The 17721-nt window shown below is 38.2% G+C and overlaps 1 protein-coding gene and 1 long non-coding RNA gene across 18 annotated transcripts in view; both read left to right on the top strand.

The window, feature by feature from the left end:
* Nucleotides 1-17721, top strand: part of DLG2 (discs large MAGUK scaffold protein 2) — a 988777-nt gene that overhangs the window by 44308 nt on the left and 926748 nt on the right. The window lies entirely within an intron of this gene.
* Nucleotides 1743-16031, top strand: LOC115497569 (uncharacterized). Of its 2 annotated transcripts, none has more exons than XR_012058665.1 (2): nt 1743-2512; nt 15185-16031. It is a non-coding gene; the product is annotated as an uncharacterized lncRNA (long non-coding RNA). The 2 variants fall into 2 exon arrangements; XR_012058666.1 differs by lacking the exon at nt 1743-2512 and adding an exon at nt 2522-10725.

The raw sequence follows: 17721 nt of genomic DNA on the forward strand, positions 1-17721 counted from the left end.
GACCTTATTTGTTCTCTTTTACTTGCAGCTCTGCTACAACTGAAATTTTCCACGAGTTTAGCTCTGAATCACCTGAATACACAAACCTTTCTAGTCATAGTTCACAGGGAAGGTCAACACTATAATTGAAAAGAAATTAATTTGGCAGAGATGTCTGTGTCTCTGCTGTGCTGCCCTGGTGGGAGTCAGGGGTGGGTGACTGTGTTTCATTAAAAGAGGTTCCTCCCCAAACTGGATTTGTTAGTGAAACTCTAACTATGATGCTGTGCTTGTCATCTAGGTAGCAAGTGGGTATTTCTGTAGAAGCTTGGTAACAACAATCACATCTGTACAGCTGTGGATGCTTTCTATGCATAGTGTTTATTTGATTGAGGTTTTTTTTAGACTTGTCTTCCCCTGTACATCTGTATCAATAAATTTTTTTATATTATATTTGGTAAACTCAGACCTATCAAATGAGGGGCAAAAATTTATTTGGGGTAAGTTTGTTCTAACACTCAATATGCTATTGGGAAATATGTCATCTAAGTGTCTCCGTTTGTAAACAGCCTGTCTTTAGCAGAAAAATGGGTTTCATGGAGAAAGCTAGAGAATGAACATGGAAAAGCAGAATAGAAAAATCCTGGAAAATAAGAAGCAGTATTGCTTTTCCTTTCATTGCTGTTGTCTGCTTCTGGGAAGTAGATTAAGTAAACCTAGAAGACAGGACAGGAGAAAGAAAAGACATCCAAAATTCATACTTGCATTAATGGAACAATACCCTGAAAGGGAAATCATGCCAGAAGTTGCATCTGTGCCTTTTGCAAGATGATGATAAAAAAGCAAAAGAAATCTCTCCATTTTCAAGATATCTTCAAAAAGAAAGCAACCAGACATGGAACTATGTCCCACATGTCATTGCCAGCAGCTCTTGCATGTGATGTCCTTGGATGCCCTAAAGATTAGCCAGTCTCATCCATCTGGCCCATGTCACAGGGATCAAAGGCATTTCTCCATCTACAAACTTAAGCTCATGGTAAGTATATCCTTTTACTAAATTGCACAATATTTTCATAATAAACAGTTACTGCTTTTTATTTTGTACTTACACTGAAGCACAAAGTTATTTGTGTCTACCAATTGTCATGAATTTGTTAAATGAAGGAAAGGCTGTAATACAGTCTAAGAAAGATAGTTTTGTAAAGGCTATTATGAAGTACAGGAGTTGATATTCCTTTCTTTTCTTTTTCAGCTCTCTGAAAGTGAAGAGAACAAATTGCAAGTTAGAGTCTGAGAAGATTAATAGGGACATCTGACTCTTGTGGGGGCAACAGTCCTCTCACGTGGCAATGCATTATGAGCAACAAAAAAGGTATCCTTTAAAATTACTTTGTGTTCTCAGTATGAACAGACAGAACACATGCCTTGGGAAATTTACATCCACTTTTTATTTTCATCAATTAGGAATCTGTTAAAAAATCACACAAAAAGCAAAAAAGTGCAGATTTAATCTGTGATTTGGTGATCTCAATGTATTCACCAATCTTGAAGTTTCTCCTGCTGTAATTTAACTGATTTAATCAAATGGCAGGTTTTGTAGGTCAAGAACATTTTCCTTCTTTGTTGAGGTACAAGGCCTTTTCCTTCCAGTTACTAAATCTCACTTACAGTTCCTTTACAGCAGAAATCCAGAAATTGGATGACGTTTCAGCCTCTCAGTGGTCGTTGACTCAGGACCAGATCGAGCAGAGAATAAGGTCACATTTTAATTGGAAAGGCATCTGATTGTCAGCTGCAGCCTGTGAAAGATCAAGTCGAGGACCTAAAACCAAATAAGTGTTTTGCACTTGACTGATGTGCAATTCATGTTTGCATTTTGGTCTGGTTTCACAGACATTAAATGAGAGTCTACATTTGTGGTGGCATGTAGTCAAAATTGCTCTTGGCCAGCTGGATACCACATGCCTTTCTTGAATTCAGAGAATTATTACACTGGATCATTAAACTTCTAATTTAATGCTCATTATACCTGAAGAAATTATTTTCCTCTCTTGCTGCTGTGTCCTTTTCTGCTTTTCTTACTGCAAGTTTAATAGCTACCAAACCTTATCTTCCTCTTAAGAAGAAACAACTGCTTTTAATCTAACAGAAAACACGTATTATTGAGAAATCAATGATTCTGTCATTCTAAATGTGCTGCCATCAACACTGAAGATAAAGCTTGATCTCATTTGGATTCTGAATTACTAAAGGTATGGGGCATCAAAATGTTTTCCCTAGAAGCCAAAGAAGGTGGAACAGTCTTCTCTGGTCTCTTCTTCTTGACTTCTCAGAAGATTCTGTATGGCCAGGAAGCTGTGGTCCTTGAGATGTCTGTGCTGACACTTACCTACAAGCCACTTATGCAGTAACTGTTTCTTAAATTCTTTTCTGAAATGTAAGGATGGCATTTTCTAGATGTACTTCCATGTAGGCACATCTCTATCTTTACTGGTTTCCCAGCTGAATTTCTGCTCAAAGTGGGCTGATAGAGGTGAGTGTGAATCAAGCACACAGCTGGGCACTCCTCATACTCTTCTGTATTTCCAGATGTAGCTGACTGTCATTGTGGGGGGACTTCACTGCTCTTTGTAGATGATTTAGCTTCTGCAAGAAAAGGGTCACATTCTGAGTAAGCAAGAAAAACCATCTGTGTGCAGTGAGAAGAGCAACATGAAGATTTCAGTGGCTCATCCAGGCTTTGCTAAAATGTCATGGGAGTTTGGAAAGAGTCTTAAAGTAGGACTAAGATGCATGGTGTTAGAGGAGGCTTGTGATGCAAAGAGTCTATAGATACACTATTACAAAGTTCATATAAGACTCTTCTGTTTTAGCTGTGCTCTGTTGCTGTCTTTTTACATGTCAAAGAGCCTTTCTGCTTACAATATAATTTTAAGAAATGTACTTGTTTCTTTCCTATAGCACTAAAGATACCCAGTGCCTCAGGCTACATACTTGGGAGAAGAATGCTCTTGTGTAATGTGAAAATAAAGCTTACTTTGGTTACTTAAGACCAAATGGACTATATAGAAATGTCTTTTACAAACAGAAGTGAAGAAATGAAAACTAGACTTCCTCTTCTTACACCTAGATTAAATCAGGGAGGTCTGTGTCTGCCTTTATCTTGCAGAGAGGCTCTAAATGCTTCCTGATGCACACCTTCTAAGAAATTCTTTTATCTGTGCATGTCTTACGTTTCAGGTTTGCATGCATCAAAGGGAGCCTATTCCTGGCAGAAACCATTAGCTGATCTTTAGCAAGTCTCTCAAAGGATCTGAATGGGCTTAATCTTTACTCTCAACACATGTACTTCTTTTCTCCTCATACTCGTTCAATATATTTCAGTCATTTAGCGAAAATGAGGGGTCTTAATGTCTTAGACCAAGCATTAATCTCCTGCAGTACACTGGCTGTTCAGTAGCTTCTCGACTTAATGAATATTACCTTCTCTCTGATTGAGTGTCTCCATCCATGTAAGTAAATATTTTATATTTGAGCAGCCTGGGCTAGTGGAATGTGTCCCTGTTTATGGCAGGGGGGCTGGAACTAGGTCGTCTTTCAAGTCCCTTCCCAGCCAAACCATTCTGCCAATCTATGTTGAATATGCTTAGTATAAACACCTAAGTGGTGCAGAGATATGCAGATCAATGAGACCTGTTAGGCTGGTAATTAAATAGTTTGGATATCATAATAGATTTGGGATAATGAAGCCTTACAAGCTTTATTTTCCTATGTAACAGCGAAAGGCAGAAATAAGATTGGAAGAGAGTAGTGGGAAAATATTCTCAGAGGTACTGGGAAGGGTACTGGGAAATCATAGAAGGAAGGGGAGAGGAAGAACTCAAAGACAAAAGCAGGACAAAAAGGTAAAGGCAGTGGCCTGAGGAAATTGAATTCAAAATCAGCCCACTGAAAAGGGCAGAAGACAAAGGAGAGAAAGTGATGTGATTAAAACTTTGAAGAAAAATGTCCATGAGAAGAGGAGGAGAAAAGGAAATGCATAAATGAAAGGAGGCCATGAGAATGTATATAGCATTTCAAACTAGATAATTTGTCTTTTTCCGATTTTTTCTTATTTTTATATGAAGGAAGCACAATTTTGCAAAGTAAAGACTGAGAGGGAAGAGAGATGCTGTATATGTGTGTGTGTAAGTGGTCTAACTGCCTTTGGATAGGGTGGAATAATGATGGATAGTGAAGGAGAATAGTATCAGCTAGTCACATTATGAATTTTACTGATAACTGAGGTATTTTGAAGTTATAATGGCAGAGTGAGCTTCAGCGATCCAGATTTTAGAGGTCCACAGTGACCTACTCTGAGCTGGCTGGCTGAGGGTTATTTTATTATCATGGGAAGAAATAACCTCTTTTTAAGAGGTTGAACACTGCACTTACAGAAGTGTTCCCTGCAGAGAGTTGAGTCCCATTTGAAAGATGGGCCAATAATATATATTCTGTTTTATCAAGTGTTCAAAAATATTCATAATTTTCATTAAAATTGTTCCATAATGACTGTTTCAAATGTCAATACTGTATTCCCCTCAACTGAGACACTCCTCTTATCTTCCCTCCTGTCCTTCTTTTGACATGGGAGAAACAGTAGGGATTCCATTATTGCAGCTCAGCTCAATGTAAAGGAGAACTAGTATTGGAAAACTATTGAGAAGATCTTGGATATTATTATATGATTTCCTTGGCATTTAATAGCATTCCAGAGATATCGAATATACTCACTTGTCTGACCGCAGCTGCCAAAACCAGGGATACAAGACCCATGAACTCCTTGTTTTGGGACGATTTCTTTCTCAGTGAAAACATTTATTTACAAATGCAGAGATACTATGATGGTTAAGTTATTTTGAAGGGTCTCTATAGCTTGATATGCTTGATAATCTGCTTTGGATACTGCCAGAAACTGGCTGAGCTTCAGAAATGCCAGTTTCCTTTCTCAAAGGGAGCTGTCTCCTGGGAATACCACGAGACCTCCTGAGAAGGTCTTTGGGTCATTGCAGCTCCTCTTTGACTAGGCTGCTGGATATCTAGGAGCTTTGAACAAATAGTGAAAGTCAGTGACAAAATAAAAAAAGAGTGGGAGAGTAGGAGTATAAGTTGTCCCTCCCCAACAGCAGGGTAGCCAAGGATGTGAACCAGACTATATATTTTATACATGGTTATTTCTGCTACAAATCCTTATAACCAGCCCTTCAGAGAAAAATCTATCCTAGTTAGGCACAAGATAAGTGAAAGCCCAAGTTCTACATTTGCTTGTAACAGAGTTCTTTGTGTAAATCATTCTGGCTTATACTCTCACTTGCTTTTAATACATCACTTCAGAGTTGTTACTTTTTGTGATGGATAAAATGCATTCACAAGATGCACTGGATTTTCCCCAGTGTAACACAGGTTGTTTGCAATGGCAGAAAAAAAATTGAATGTTGCCTCCTCACAAGACTACTTCAAGTCAGTGTTACCATTTGTCACAGTCTGTACTGAGTAGCTGGAGCATTCACTGCCATGAGAAGGAACCAGGCTGTCTCCTACATTTATATTCATTCATATTATACAGAATTGGGTGCCTGCAGTAAATGTGTAGATTCTTGCTTCTAACAGTCCCCGTGGGTCAGACTGGATTCTGCCACAAACTTTGAGACTGCCAAATCATTGACATGCATGCCTCAGTTTACCTAATTGCAAAACAGGGACCATGATACCTGCCTCCCATAGGCAGTTCTATGGTGGCCTGCAAGTAAGAAATTGTTATCTCTAGAAACACTTTTGGAGATTTTTTTTGTCTGTGAGAAGGTTTATTTTTGAAGACAACCATGTCTGAGGAGATAGAATAACAGACTTTGCTGCAGGAACCATGAGGAGTGGGTTTGGGGAAGGGTATTATAGTATTATAGTAACAGGGCTCTGAACTTGGAATTCAGAGTTGTGTCTTAGGCCTGAGGTGACAGGAAAACCCATCATGAATTACAGCCATCTAATTTCAGAAGTGCTAACATGATTTTTTGTAACATTCATAAAGAAAAATAGCATGCTATATGTAAAAATGGTGAAAACATTCTATTTTATTCAAGATATTAAATGTAAAAGCATGAAAAGGATGAAATTGTTTCATTTGTAGCATTCAGTACAATGTTTAGGAGAAGGGAACAGAAAGTAAGGCAAGAGAAAGCTCTTGAAAAATTGGTGTGGTTTAATATAACAGGAAATGAAAGAGAAAATGAAGCAATTTGAAACAGAACAAAATCTAAAATATATCTGGTTCTTATTTCAATAAGATGACAAAATGTTTATGTATTTGTTTAATAACACATTCTTACAACTGTTTTTGTTTGCCTTTTTGATTATCAGTTGAATTTGATGGTCTTAGAGGTCTTTTCCAACCTAAATGATTCTATAATTCCGTGAATGATAGTATAAATGGTGTTTCCTCCAGCTTTCAAACCAGTTGTTAGCACTGATAGCCAGATTTCAGGGGTTTGGTTTGCTTGTGTTGTTACCTGAGATGAGGGACAGTTAAACACCAAGTTTGGGCTTATGCAAAGGGTGCCATGAAGAATTGCTGAAGGATCTCTTAGTATTGCTGGTGAAGCAAAGAGTACTTCCTGAGGAATGATCCATCCCAGACCCTTCCCTTTACCCCACATTTTTGTGATGATCCTGATAACTTGGTTTGAGCCTAAGCTCCTACTAAACTTACACCTTGGATCCCTGCTGACTTTCCATGGACAAAAAGATGTTGAACCCCTATCAGCCCTATTGTCCTTCAGTCTCTGAGATATGTGATCTACTTATATCAGGAAAAATCAACCAGCCATAGTTCCCCTGTCCCTGCTTTCTGTGAGGGCCCATCCTAGGTGACCTAGATGTCACCTCAGTGATTTTTCACTGAGTAACTCCTTGATGTGGATGCAATGGCTCATCTGTTGTGGGACCTGTGAGAGTAACCTCAAAGTCAGCCCTACATGTTGCTATAAATACAGATGTCAGGTTTTACTTCTGTGCTGTGTAGCCTGTTGATATATTCTTTCAGTTTAAGTGTCCTTGAACTGACATTTTCACTGTCTGGTTGTAACTGGAGATAAAAGAACAAATTATTTTCTCCTCTTATGTTGATATAAATGTGGATCAACTTCCCTCAGTGCAGAATTACTCATCATAGATAACTCTGCGGCCTGCGCTTGTATCAGTTCTTACTGATGTGATCTGCTCCTGTGGTGTGTGCTGTGCTCTTCTTACCAAATAGTCAACATTTGGCAGCATCAGGGAATTTGATAATTTCTTTTTATTTTGCATCTGTCTATATCTATGTGTGATGGATGCTTCAAATTGATGCAACCTTGACATGTTCAGTCATTTAGAGGACATTAAAAGTGTGAAAATGCTTTAATTATCTTTAAGCACTTTCTGACTGAAGATATTCTACTTGCATTATCCTGCTCCACAGAGATGCAAAGCTCCTTTCAAACCAGTTACTAGACTTTTGCTCTGCTATTGAATTTTGCTTTCTCTGATTGCTTTTTCTTCCCTTCAGCCATCTCTATTTTCAGTGAACCTATTAGTCTTGTACTTATAATTCTGAATGTATCCCTCTGTACATTGTAAGTCAAAGTGGCTATGTTCTCATTCTTCAAATGTCCTTCAGTAATATATTGTGCTCACATTCTCTGTGCCACACAGTGCATCCACCACAGACTGAAACAAAATACAATGAAGCTTGTGCCAGCATCTTCCTCAAGAGATCTTGAATCTCTCTGATGAAATTTGCATGTGGCAAAATTTAATTCATCTGTTTAGTTTCTTCTAAAAGCAACTGAGAACACTATTAGCTACTATTTAAAATGTCAGCACTTCCCATAACTACCACGCAGTAGTGCCTTGCATTGCCACAGTTTTCCATTGTATTCAATAATTAAAGCTTGTTAGTGGAAAAAAGATGGTTTTATTTGGCATAGCTTGACTTTTGAACACATTCTGTCTTGTGTGTCCTGAGACAGAGCTGTTTGCCAGCTGATCATCACTGCCTGACAGTGCCTGTCTTCAAATTGCATTAGACAGATTTGTGCTTCTGTACCATGTCACAGGGAGTGTTTTTCATATCTGACCCTTGTCAGAGCATATGGCTTGACATATGACCTTGAACCTGTTAAATTGAAGAAACTACATTGAGTCAACAGTTTTCAAAGTTGTAATCAGGTTAGCCAAACACAAGTTCAGTGAAAAAGATTTAGAGCAACATCATTTACATTTGGGATGATGCTTTATTCTTTCTGAGTCAGCCTTTCATGAATGTTAATGGCCTCTAGCTAGGAGTGGAGACACTGCTAGCAGTAGGCATATCCCATTGCTTCTTGAAGCATTCTATAGTCATTTGTTATTTTTATGTCTTCTGGAAGGCCCTGCTTTTACATCAGATTCACACTGGAAGTAATCATTATACCCCCAAGGATGCTGATTGCCCCTAGAAAGGTTCAGAAAAGATGGCTGCACTACAGGGAAGACTGTCTGCTTACGAAATTCCACTCTGTAATGAGCTATCAGCAATGATGAGGCTTGACCAAATTCAGAAATTGTCATAATCCCCTTAGTTTGCCTTGCTGAAAGCCCTTAGCAAGCAGAGGATAAAAATCTCAGATTCAATATTCTGGAAAAGCTTCAGTTACATGGGTGAAGCACAGACCCAAGTTTTTTATGAAGTTCACTCTGGGCCAAACCAATAGATCACTGTTTCCATTCTACCTCTCATCTGAAAAGTGTCATCTCTGATTGCCCTGTGTCCCCTCAGGCAGCTCTTCTTCATTGTGTAGAAACCATCTCACCACTCCATGAGCATCTGGAACCGGTTATAGTGTGTCTCTGCTCAACCTTGTCCGGACTGGATTCCACACAGGGTCTCTACACCAGACACAGCATCAGCAGTTATTAAGTAATGTCCCTGATACACACATCTGAGAAACAAACTAAAAACTTTGTTAAACTTTGTTATGACAAAGAACTTTGGCATGAAATTTTTAGGCCAGATGTACAAAAATAAATAGGTCCCTAGGTGCCACTAATTTCAGCTTAACTCAGGTGGGTTTGTGGACAAAAGGCTTGACATCTTACATATTTACAGCTTCCAGATGTTTTGGCCTTACAAGAAATCATGGTGTGGTATGTGTTGTCTCACAGCAGCCTCGTGGGAATTTAGTGCAGATGACAAAGGTGTTTAGGCACTTGTATCTGCAGGAGGCCATCTCCTAGGATCTATAAAATATTTTTGCATACACTGACTTTTAGTAAAATTTGAATTCTTACAGCTTGCATGTGCTTTGGTAAATCCCACTCGCCACATTGCTGGATTATTTATGTGCCTTCAAAAATCTTGCCCAAAGATTCCTGGTGTAGCAAGGATCATAAATCTCTTCACATATATATTTCTACAGCTATACATATAACGGCAAATATCACCGAGTCTTCCAGTTTGTTCCAAGTAGATATCCAGCCCTGTTCAACCTTGTAACTCAAGTCATCGTTTGCATCAGTACAAAGCAGACCAACTTTTTTTGGTTCATAGCTATAGTTTGTCTGCTTAATGACACTAACAAAGAAATTAATCAGTAAATCAAGATGCTTGCTTTAAGTTTTTGGAAGGGGAAAAAATGCTGGATGTTATCTGACCCAATAATGTGGGTATGAAATAGGTGAGAAATGCCACTTCTGGGACAAGTCACTGAGAATTTTGATGTAATAGTCTGTCACTCACTGTGCGGGTTCTGTAGCACTGGACAACGAGTTGGCAGTCCAGGTAGGGAATGAAGAGCAAGGGCATTATAATTCTTTTTGACTAGAAGTGGGTCACCCATCAAAAGAGCTTCCTAAGCAGAGTAAGCCCTCTTTTAGAGCCTTCTGATAGAGATGTTGGAACACTGGTCCTGGGCAAACTTATCCTGTGGTTTCATCCACTGTACCCTTTTTAAAATTAAATTTCCTGGCTGTTCTATGGAGGAAACATCTAGCCAGGCTTTGTTTTATCTTTTCCTCTGTAACTGCAATGCTGTTAACAATTCTGGCAAATATTTCCTCTCCTGTATTTTTATTGTTGTCAAATACTTGCAGAATTGCAATTTTGTTTGTATTAAATGACTTGCAGTAGCATTTATGCAGCATTGCCTGTTATCCTGTAAAGGCTCATTCCTGTACTCTTAATCACCATGCATTACTTTATTCTGTGAGTACTATTATTACATGAGTATTACTGCCTGGCTTTTTCTTCTTTCCAGTTGACTAATTTTAATCCTAAGTCATGCTGAGCCTATCCTGTCCACAGTTCAGTAAAGTCAATATAAGCATTTCCATTGCCACAAGGGCTGCACCATACTGCACTTTTAGAGTTATTGCTTCAGTAGTATGGGGGACTCTGATGCATGTGTGATGTGTGTGCTCTGTGTTTCTGTGTCACACAATAGTACTGTCCTAGGGAGTGACTTAAAATGAAACAAATAATGTTAAGTTTATTTTTTTCTGGATCTAGGTTATTTCTTTATTTTTAATTAAAGCAATCATGATTATGTGTTATCTTGCTTTAGATTCAGCTTCTTTTATCACATGCCCATGTAGAATACAAAATACAATAAAGCAGAAGCCTCATTTTCTCACTTTTTTCTCTCTTACTGTCTGGTAGCTGCTCTTCATTTGGGAATGTCTAAAAATTCAATTAAGGTACAGGTGACATCTTTCAGCTCTTCTATGAAAAAATAGTATGCCCTAGGAACATCCAAGTTCATTAATCTGGCTGTACTGTTTCTATATTCTTTTTGCTTGTCAGTGTAATGTTAGATCAACCAGCAATTCTTTGGTAAAAATGTATGGATAAATATTATATGCTTGTTGCAAGTCTTTCCAATTATTCTATAGATCTGCTCTGCTGAAATGTCAAGTTTAAAATAAGCCTGTTGCCTTCCTTTCATTCCCTCTGCCTTGGAAATTTGGCTCAGAAAAGCGGCATCCATCAATAGATTCAGCTGGAACTGAAGTGCCAAGAGCTTGCAGATTCTGCTCTTGGCACAGCCAGGTGTGCAGTTGTGAGCAGGGTCCTTCTTTTCCGTGCTGAACTTTGAAGGAGCCTCTGCTGAAATTTGCAGATATGGTTTTGTCCTTTTACTTAATTGCCTCCACATTTTGAAGCCTGTAGTGAATATTGGCTTGACTGGCAGCAGTAATCAAAGAGCAGAAAACCTCTCATTTGTGTCTGTATCTACAAAGCTGCACCTGCAGAGGCCTCTATCCAGTGGGGTTTTTTTCAGTTTCCAGCATTTCATAAAGGAAACAAAACCACTTTTAAAAATAAGCTATAATAGATGTTTCTCTTGTGTAAATTTGGGGTACAAAGAAACATCTATTAAATAGAGATATTGTGAAGATTAGGTAGTTAAATATTTAAAGATCTTTGAAAGTGTCTGTAATTATATTCAGTGAGTACAGCTTAAATATTTTCTTATTCTAACAGGAAACAGAAACTCAAAGTGGTTGTATGTAACCTTCTTACAAACCCACTTTCACTGCTCCTACTCTGTTTTAGGCATAATGCGTTAGTAGCTTTCCCCAGTAAGAATCCCTGGTTTTCATTATTTATGACTTATGAAAAATAATTGATGTCAAATATGTCCGTTGGCTCCTGTCTATTACAGTTACCAATTTGGCAGTGATTAATAAAATATATTTTACTTTAGTGAATAATACAGACTAATACAAGAATATAATATTTTTTAAAATATGTAATAATTTTTTCACTCCCTAGAGCTCTGCATTATTCTTTGCTCCCTGGTTAAGCTACATTGTTAACCTGTACTTCTTAGAGCAGTGATTATCAATACATGCATGGGTCAGAGGGTGTTGCCATCAAATTGTGTTTGTATTTGCAGTCTCTTCACAACTCAGAAATTTCAAGTCTTAGATTTTTTTACATTTATCTCTCACTCTAGCAACTTTTCATCTTTTCTTTCTCCCCTTGTGAAAGCAGATTGGAAATACATTTTTTGCCTTGGTCCCTTATTAGTTTGTGCCCTGCAGTGTCCCTTTTTCTTGTCTGTTCTAAGCAGGTTGCATTAACAGTTCAGTACAAACAGCTATGAGATTATTTTGTGACTGGCTCTTGTGTGATCACTCTTTCAATGTTTCTCATCATCCAGACCATGCACACATAAAGCCTTGGGGTTATTTCCTTCCTATAGTGCCTCTTGCTTTTTCTTTCTTTTGATGTTTCCTGATAGATATTGCATACTATACTTTTCCCGTAGGTCTTTTTTTTTTAAAACACACCTCCTATGTGGTTTTATTCTACATTCATTCAATAAAAGCTGTTAACTCTGTGTCTCCTTTTTCCCTCTCTCCATGCAAAATGAGAAAATTAGTGAATTTCAGATGCAATTCTCCAAGAGGCAGTGGTACATCCCACTTAGGTGACATCTGTGGAATATTAATCTTTATAGAATTAGAAAAATCTGCTCCAGGAAACCATATTCTTTCATTTTGTCTCTTATTATTTGCTTCTTGGCATCTTGCTACAATTCTTGAACACTTAGTGGAACAGTGAGAGGGTTTATAGACTAAGTATAAATCTTCCTTTTTCACTGAAGAGGAGAGAGAAGGTGGGATATATTTCTTCAGGGATGATTGGCAAAACTGTCATGGACACCTTTAGAAAACTCATGATCTCATGACCACTGATCAAAGACACTGCCTTATGGTGGTTTTCTAGTGGCTGATTTGTAATTTTTAGTGGTTTTATGTCCACACCCCTCAATCCAAACTGGCAATAATTGGGCAATGCAGGCAGAGAAACAAAAGATTAAATTGTATTATAATGTGATCTGCTGTTTCAAATCTTTTCCTGTTAATCAATGCTGAGAGACATCAGTAAGGCAGAATATGGAAACTTAACCCACTTACTGTCTGATATATTTTATGGCAAAACAAGATTAGTAGTAAATTTGTTCTGGATTCTTAGAGTACTGAGAAAGTACATTTGTATCACAGGGTGAGAACAGCTGGATAATGAGAAACACAGAGATGGGAGCAAATGAGGTGAAGTGTTTTAGGACCCTATTACTATTTGAAAGAGATGCAAAAGAAGTCGCCTGAGAAAACCCCTACTTTTCTGTTGCTAGTGCTTGATCCTGAGCTGTTGCCCAAGAATACTTGTTATTCAGTGTAGTATGAATAAGAAAAAAATCTTGCTTTGTCTCACCTGTTTGATTACCTTTTATACCTTTAATCCAATTCTTGGCATTCTTAGTAGAATGATAAATTCTTAGTAATGAAAAGTCTCCTTTTAACTTACATTTGTTACTCTTTCCTCCGGAAGGTATCGTGGTGTGAATTTGGCAGGTTAGGTATTTTATTTGTCTTGGGTTTTTTTGGTCATTGACATTGATTATGTTAATGGCATTTCTGAGGGTACTCAATGCTGATCAATTTGTCAGTAACAGAGTGTTAATGATGTTATTGTAAAACTCTTTTTGTTAATTTGGCCAAGATTTCTCCACATATATCACAGGAGCAGCAGAGGTCTCTCTTTGTTCTCGTTCTTTTGTGAGAAGCTCTGCTTAGAAGAGTTGTTCTGGAGTAAGATGCCTGTATATGTTGTATGTGTGGCTGTAGTCCTAGGAAAAAAAAGGGTGTTTTCCAACAGGTTGGTTTGATGGTTTTCTGAAAGGCAGCCGTGTTGGTGTCACCCAATCTCCTCCACCTTTCTAGGATTTGTCAGGTTTGCAGAGCAGGTGTTGAGTGTGCAGGATGGAATGGCTACAGGTGTGTGAAATTACACTGCACAGAACTTTCATTCATCTTGGGTCAAATACACTCAGTTTCAGAGCTGCTTGAACTCTTACAGGCTGAGACAGATAATATGTGTTTCTTCCTCCATCAATATATTTGCCTGTCTTAGGCAGAAATACCCTTTTCCCATGGCACAAATGCCATGCAGATACCTCAACTGGCTGACTTGTAAAACCAAACTTCATTTAGGAGGCCGAGAAAAGATGAGATTGTAATCCTTCTCCTCCACTAAAGGTGCAAGTAGAATAGGAGAAAGTAATGGCTGCCACCCTTTTCTCTCACAGCCTTGCAGGAGCTTCCCAGGGCTCAGTTCAGTCCCATTCCTGAGGTTGCCAAATGGGCTTTCATGTGGCCGTGGGCTTGGCAGTAACTGTAAGAACCTTGCTCTTTAAGTGAGGATGAGAAATGAATATTCTAAATGGGAAGAACTTTCACAATCAACAACAAAAAGTAGGGGTGTTCTCTATTTTGTTAATGCTACTGATTTCAAGGTCTACTGGTTACAGGAGAATATGCAGGAAATGGTATATGGCTTTCCAAATGATTGCTGGAGGTCTGAAAAGGAGGGAGAAGGATGAAGGATCTGCTTCTCATAAGAGCTGGTTTAAAATGGCAAAGGTTTTAATTTAATAAAAATGAACATTATGAATCTATTTAAATATGAATTTGTTTTGCTTGGTCAATTTTCCTATTTTAATTGAGGTTTTGGATGTGGCCAGTAAGGAGGGATTACTGGTTAAGTAATCTATGAAGTTATCTTTGAAGCAAACTCAGACTTTTACCCCTTCAGTTTTCAGGAAGAATTCTATGTTCCCACTTCTCTTTCTCATTTTCAATGCCATGGTTTTATTCCAAATTGGGATGTGGCAAAGCATCACATAATTTTACTCTTTTTGTCCAGAGACAGCCTTCCCAAGTTCATGTGGATTGTGTTTCTTGGGCAGGTGGGATGTAAGAATCTAGCTGTTTCCAACCAATATTAAAGAAAGTCAAAAAAAGGAAGAATACTTAGGAAACATTTAATGTTCTTTAGCTGCCTAAGTCAAGACAACTGTTTAAAAAAGGAATTATTAAATCCTCTCTGAAATCCTATTGCAGATAATGGGATAACAGAGGGTCACAATAGCACCAGGCAAGATCATCTCAGTACCTTCTGAAGTTTAGTGGCCAGGAATAAGTACAGACTGTGCATGAGTTTGACAAGGTCCCTGTTTAGTATTTTTAGTATGTTGAATTCCTAATGAATGGCTCTATTTATATAAGATAATAAAATATGCTTAATTTTGAATGACCCTTACCATATTAATTCTTTGACAGGTTCTTCTATTCTGGTATTTTTCAGAGTTCAACTTCAGCTATCAGCCTGCACCCTAGGACCATTACTGACCACTACTGATGCATCACTTGCACCGTGGCACATTTTGATGTCCAGGAGAACTCAATACTTCTGCCATAAAGAATGTGGACATGAAGACCAGCTTGTATATTTGTGTCCCTGAATGCCTTCCACTTGAGGAAAAACCTGTGTGCTTTTGGAAAAGGTCCTGAAACCTAATTTAAAAGCATCACCAGCAGGAAAAACCCATCATGAAGTGGGAGAAAATCTTGAACATTATTAATTTGAATCGTGGAGCTGTATAGAAACAGATACTTATACAATGCAGCTAACGTGTGACAGAGTACCAAATGGACGTCCTTTGAGAAGTCAGTTCTAACTTCCCTAAGTCATCAGTTCTCTCTTAGTAGGCCATATTTTTTAGAGAATCACTCAGCATGTGTATCAGCTTTCCCAGTCCTAATTCTTTTAAGCTGCATATTTCTTTTGGAGTGAAAATTTGAGACAGTGTAGCCCATGAATTGCTGTGAAGACATCGAAGCCACATTCCTCACTTTTAAGGGACTGGTGTGGTGGCATACAGGAGCCTAATGTTCCATGCAATTTGTGATTTTCCACTTTCCTGAAGAAATAATTCTGTTTGTAGTTTTATGAACTTGCAGTCTTGAATACACAGTACTGCAAGTCACAATTTTATCTATAGGCTGTTCCATCTTGAATGAAGAAATACTATATGTTGTTAAAACCCTGATCTCCAAGAGTTTGTAAAAAAAATTAATGATGTCTGACTTAAAATGTAATTTTTAAAAGTTGAACATTTATTATTAAAACTTCTTTCAAAAAAAAAAAAAAAGGGTATAATTTTTGTGCATTAATGCTTGTCTGGGAGACACTGGAAGTATTTCTTCTGAAAGAAGAATACCTGTAGTCACAAGCCTGAGGAAGTGGTGCTGTAGAAGGATGGATGCTTTGAGCTTATTTGTATGTGTTGAAGTTTTTCCAGGTGAAAAGCCCTGACTGGAAAGTATAGGGGGTCCCTATGTAGTGATTACACCTGTGCCTACCTGATCATACTAGCAGGAAAAGTGCCCTTCTGCTATATTTGTGTCCATAGGGTAACTCTGAAACTTTCATCCTCCTTTGTTGCTATTATGTAATGGCTGGAGCAGGAGCCTGTAATTCCTAGGTCAGTTTTCAGAGCCCTTGCTGACTTGTTTTGATCCCTCAGCAGGACATGTGGCTGTTGTGTGTGATTTCCAGTGTGCCATAGGAGGCGAATTGCATTTAATGATTGCACTGTGGGACTTCATCCTGTCATGTTTGTGCACTGCTTGGAGGTTTTTCTGCTGAAGGTGGTAGCACTGTTTCTTCAAATTCCCAGTTCATCTGTGCTGCAAAGTAAGTAAGAGCCTCCTGAGGTCACAGTTACTTCCCTAAAATGGTTATTCATCTCCTGGCTGAGATTTAGTGACTCATTTACTGATAGAAGTTTTTATGAGTGGGTTGTCTTAATAACCTACAGGCCTAGAAAAATGCTTTTGCATCTTTGCCAGCCAGTGGTAGATGATATGCATTCCATGTATTTCTATTCAGGTTTTCACAGAGGAATTCAAAGCTTAGAAGTGAAACTCCCTTTATTTTCACTTGGCTTTGAAAGACAAGCTGCTACTCTTGGGGCGTTAGGCTGTTCTCCTTGGTCTAGAGAAAGAGCTGTTTGGTTTCACATTGTGCCATAGTAACTGTTTTATTTATGGCAGTGGATGAGGGACAGAATTTAGAAATGTAAAAAGCTTTGGTTAAATAGGAAGACTATTTTTTTTTGTTATTTTTTACAGTACTGTAATATCTGTATAAAACCTAGGCTTTGGGGCTGGTTCCGTAGAGGAAGAAGAGACTATTTTTTAAAAATGTATGTTTTTAACCTTCCTCTCTGCCCCCCAAATGAAAGTCTACATAATGGAAATGTACAGAAATGAATTATCTGTATTTTAACTTGTGCAATAATTTCCACAGAGACCCTATAATGGACTATTTTGAATTTGTAGCAAGGCAATTAGACAAACGCAGTCAATACCCCTAATCATAAAGATGGTTTCTGCCTTTATTAGTTTCTAGTCCCATGCTGAATGTATAGAAATCCTGATAACTTCAGAGGAGAGGCAATGAACTGAGACTTCTCTCCCTGTTGTTGTCATCCTTGGGGCTAATGAGCCACTCTGAATCCTTGTGGGAGCTTGGAAAAACAGCCTTTGTCAGGGGTGGGAAAATGAGATGGATACCTTGCTTTTCTTTGTACAGAGATGTTCCATTAGTCCTTTCTGGTCTGGATTCTGTGTGTGAAGGGATAAATCGTAATCATAAAAGGCAAAAGCCATTTGTAACTGAGTACTAATGTTGAAATAATTAATGTGACTAATCTAGCCAGTCTTAAATCTTCTCCTTATAACAGTAAGGATACCTCAGACTACCCTGTCCACCAATTAGGTGGGCTCAATCCTGTAGCCTCAGTGAGCCTCTGCAATAGATGATGCAGATTCCTAATA

This window comes from Taeniopygia guttata, chromosome 1, assembly GCF_048771995.1.
Source record: "Taeniopygia guttata chromosome 1, bTaeGut7.mat, whole genome shotgun sequence".
NCBI lineage: Eukaryota > Metazoa > Chordata > Aves > Passeriformes > Estrildidae > Taeniopygia > Taeniopygia guttata.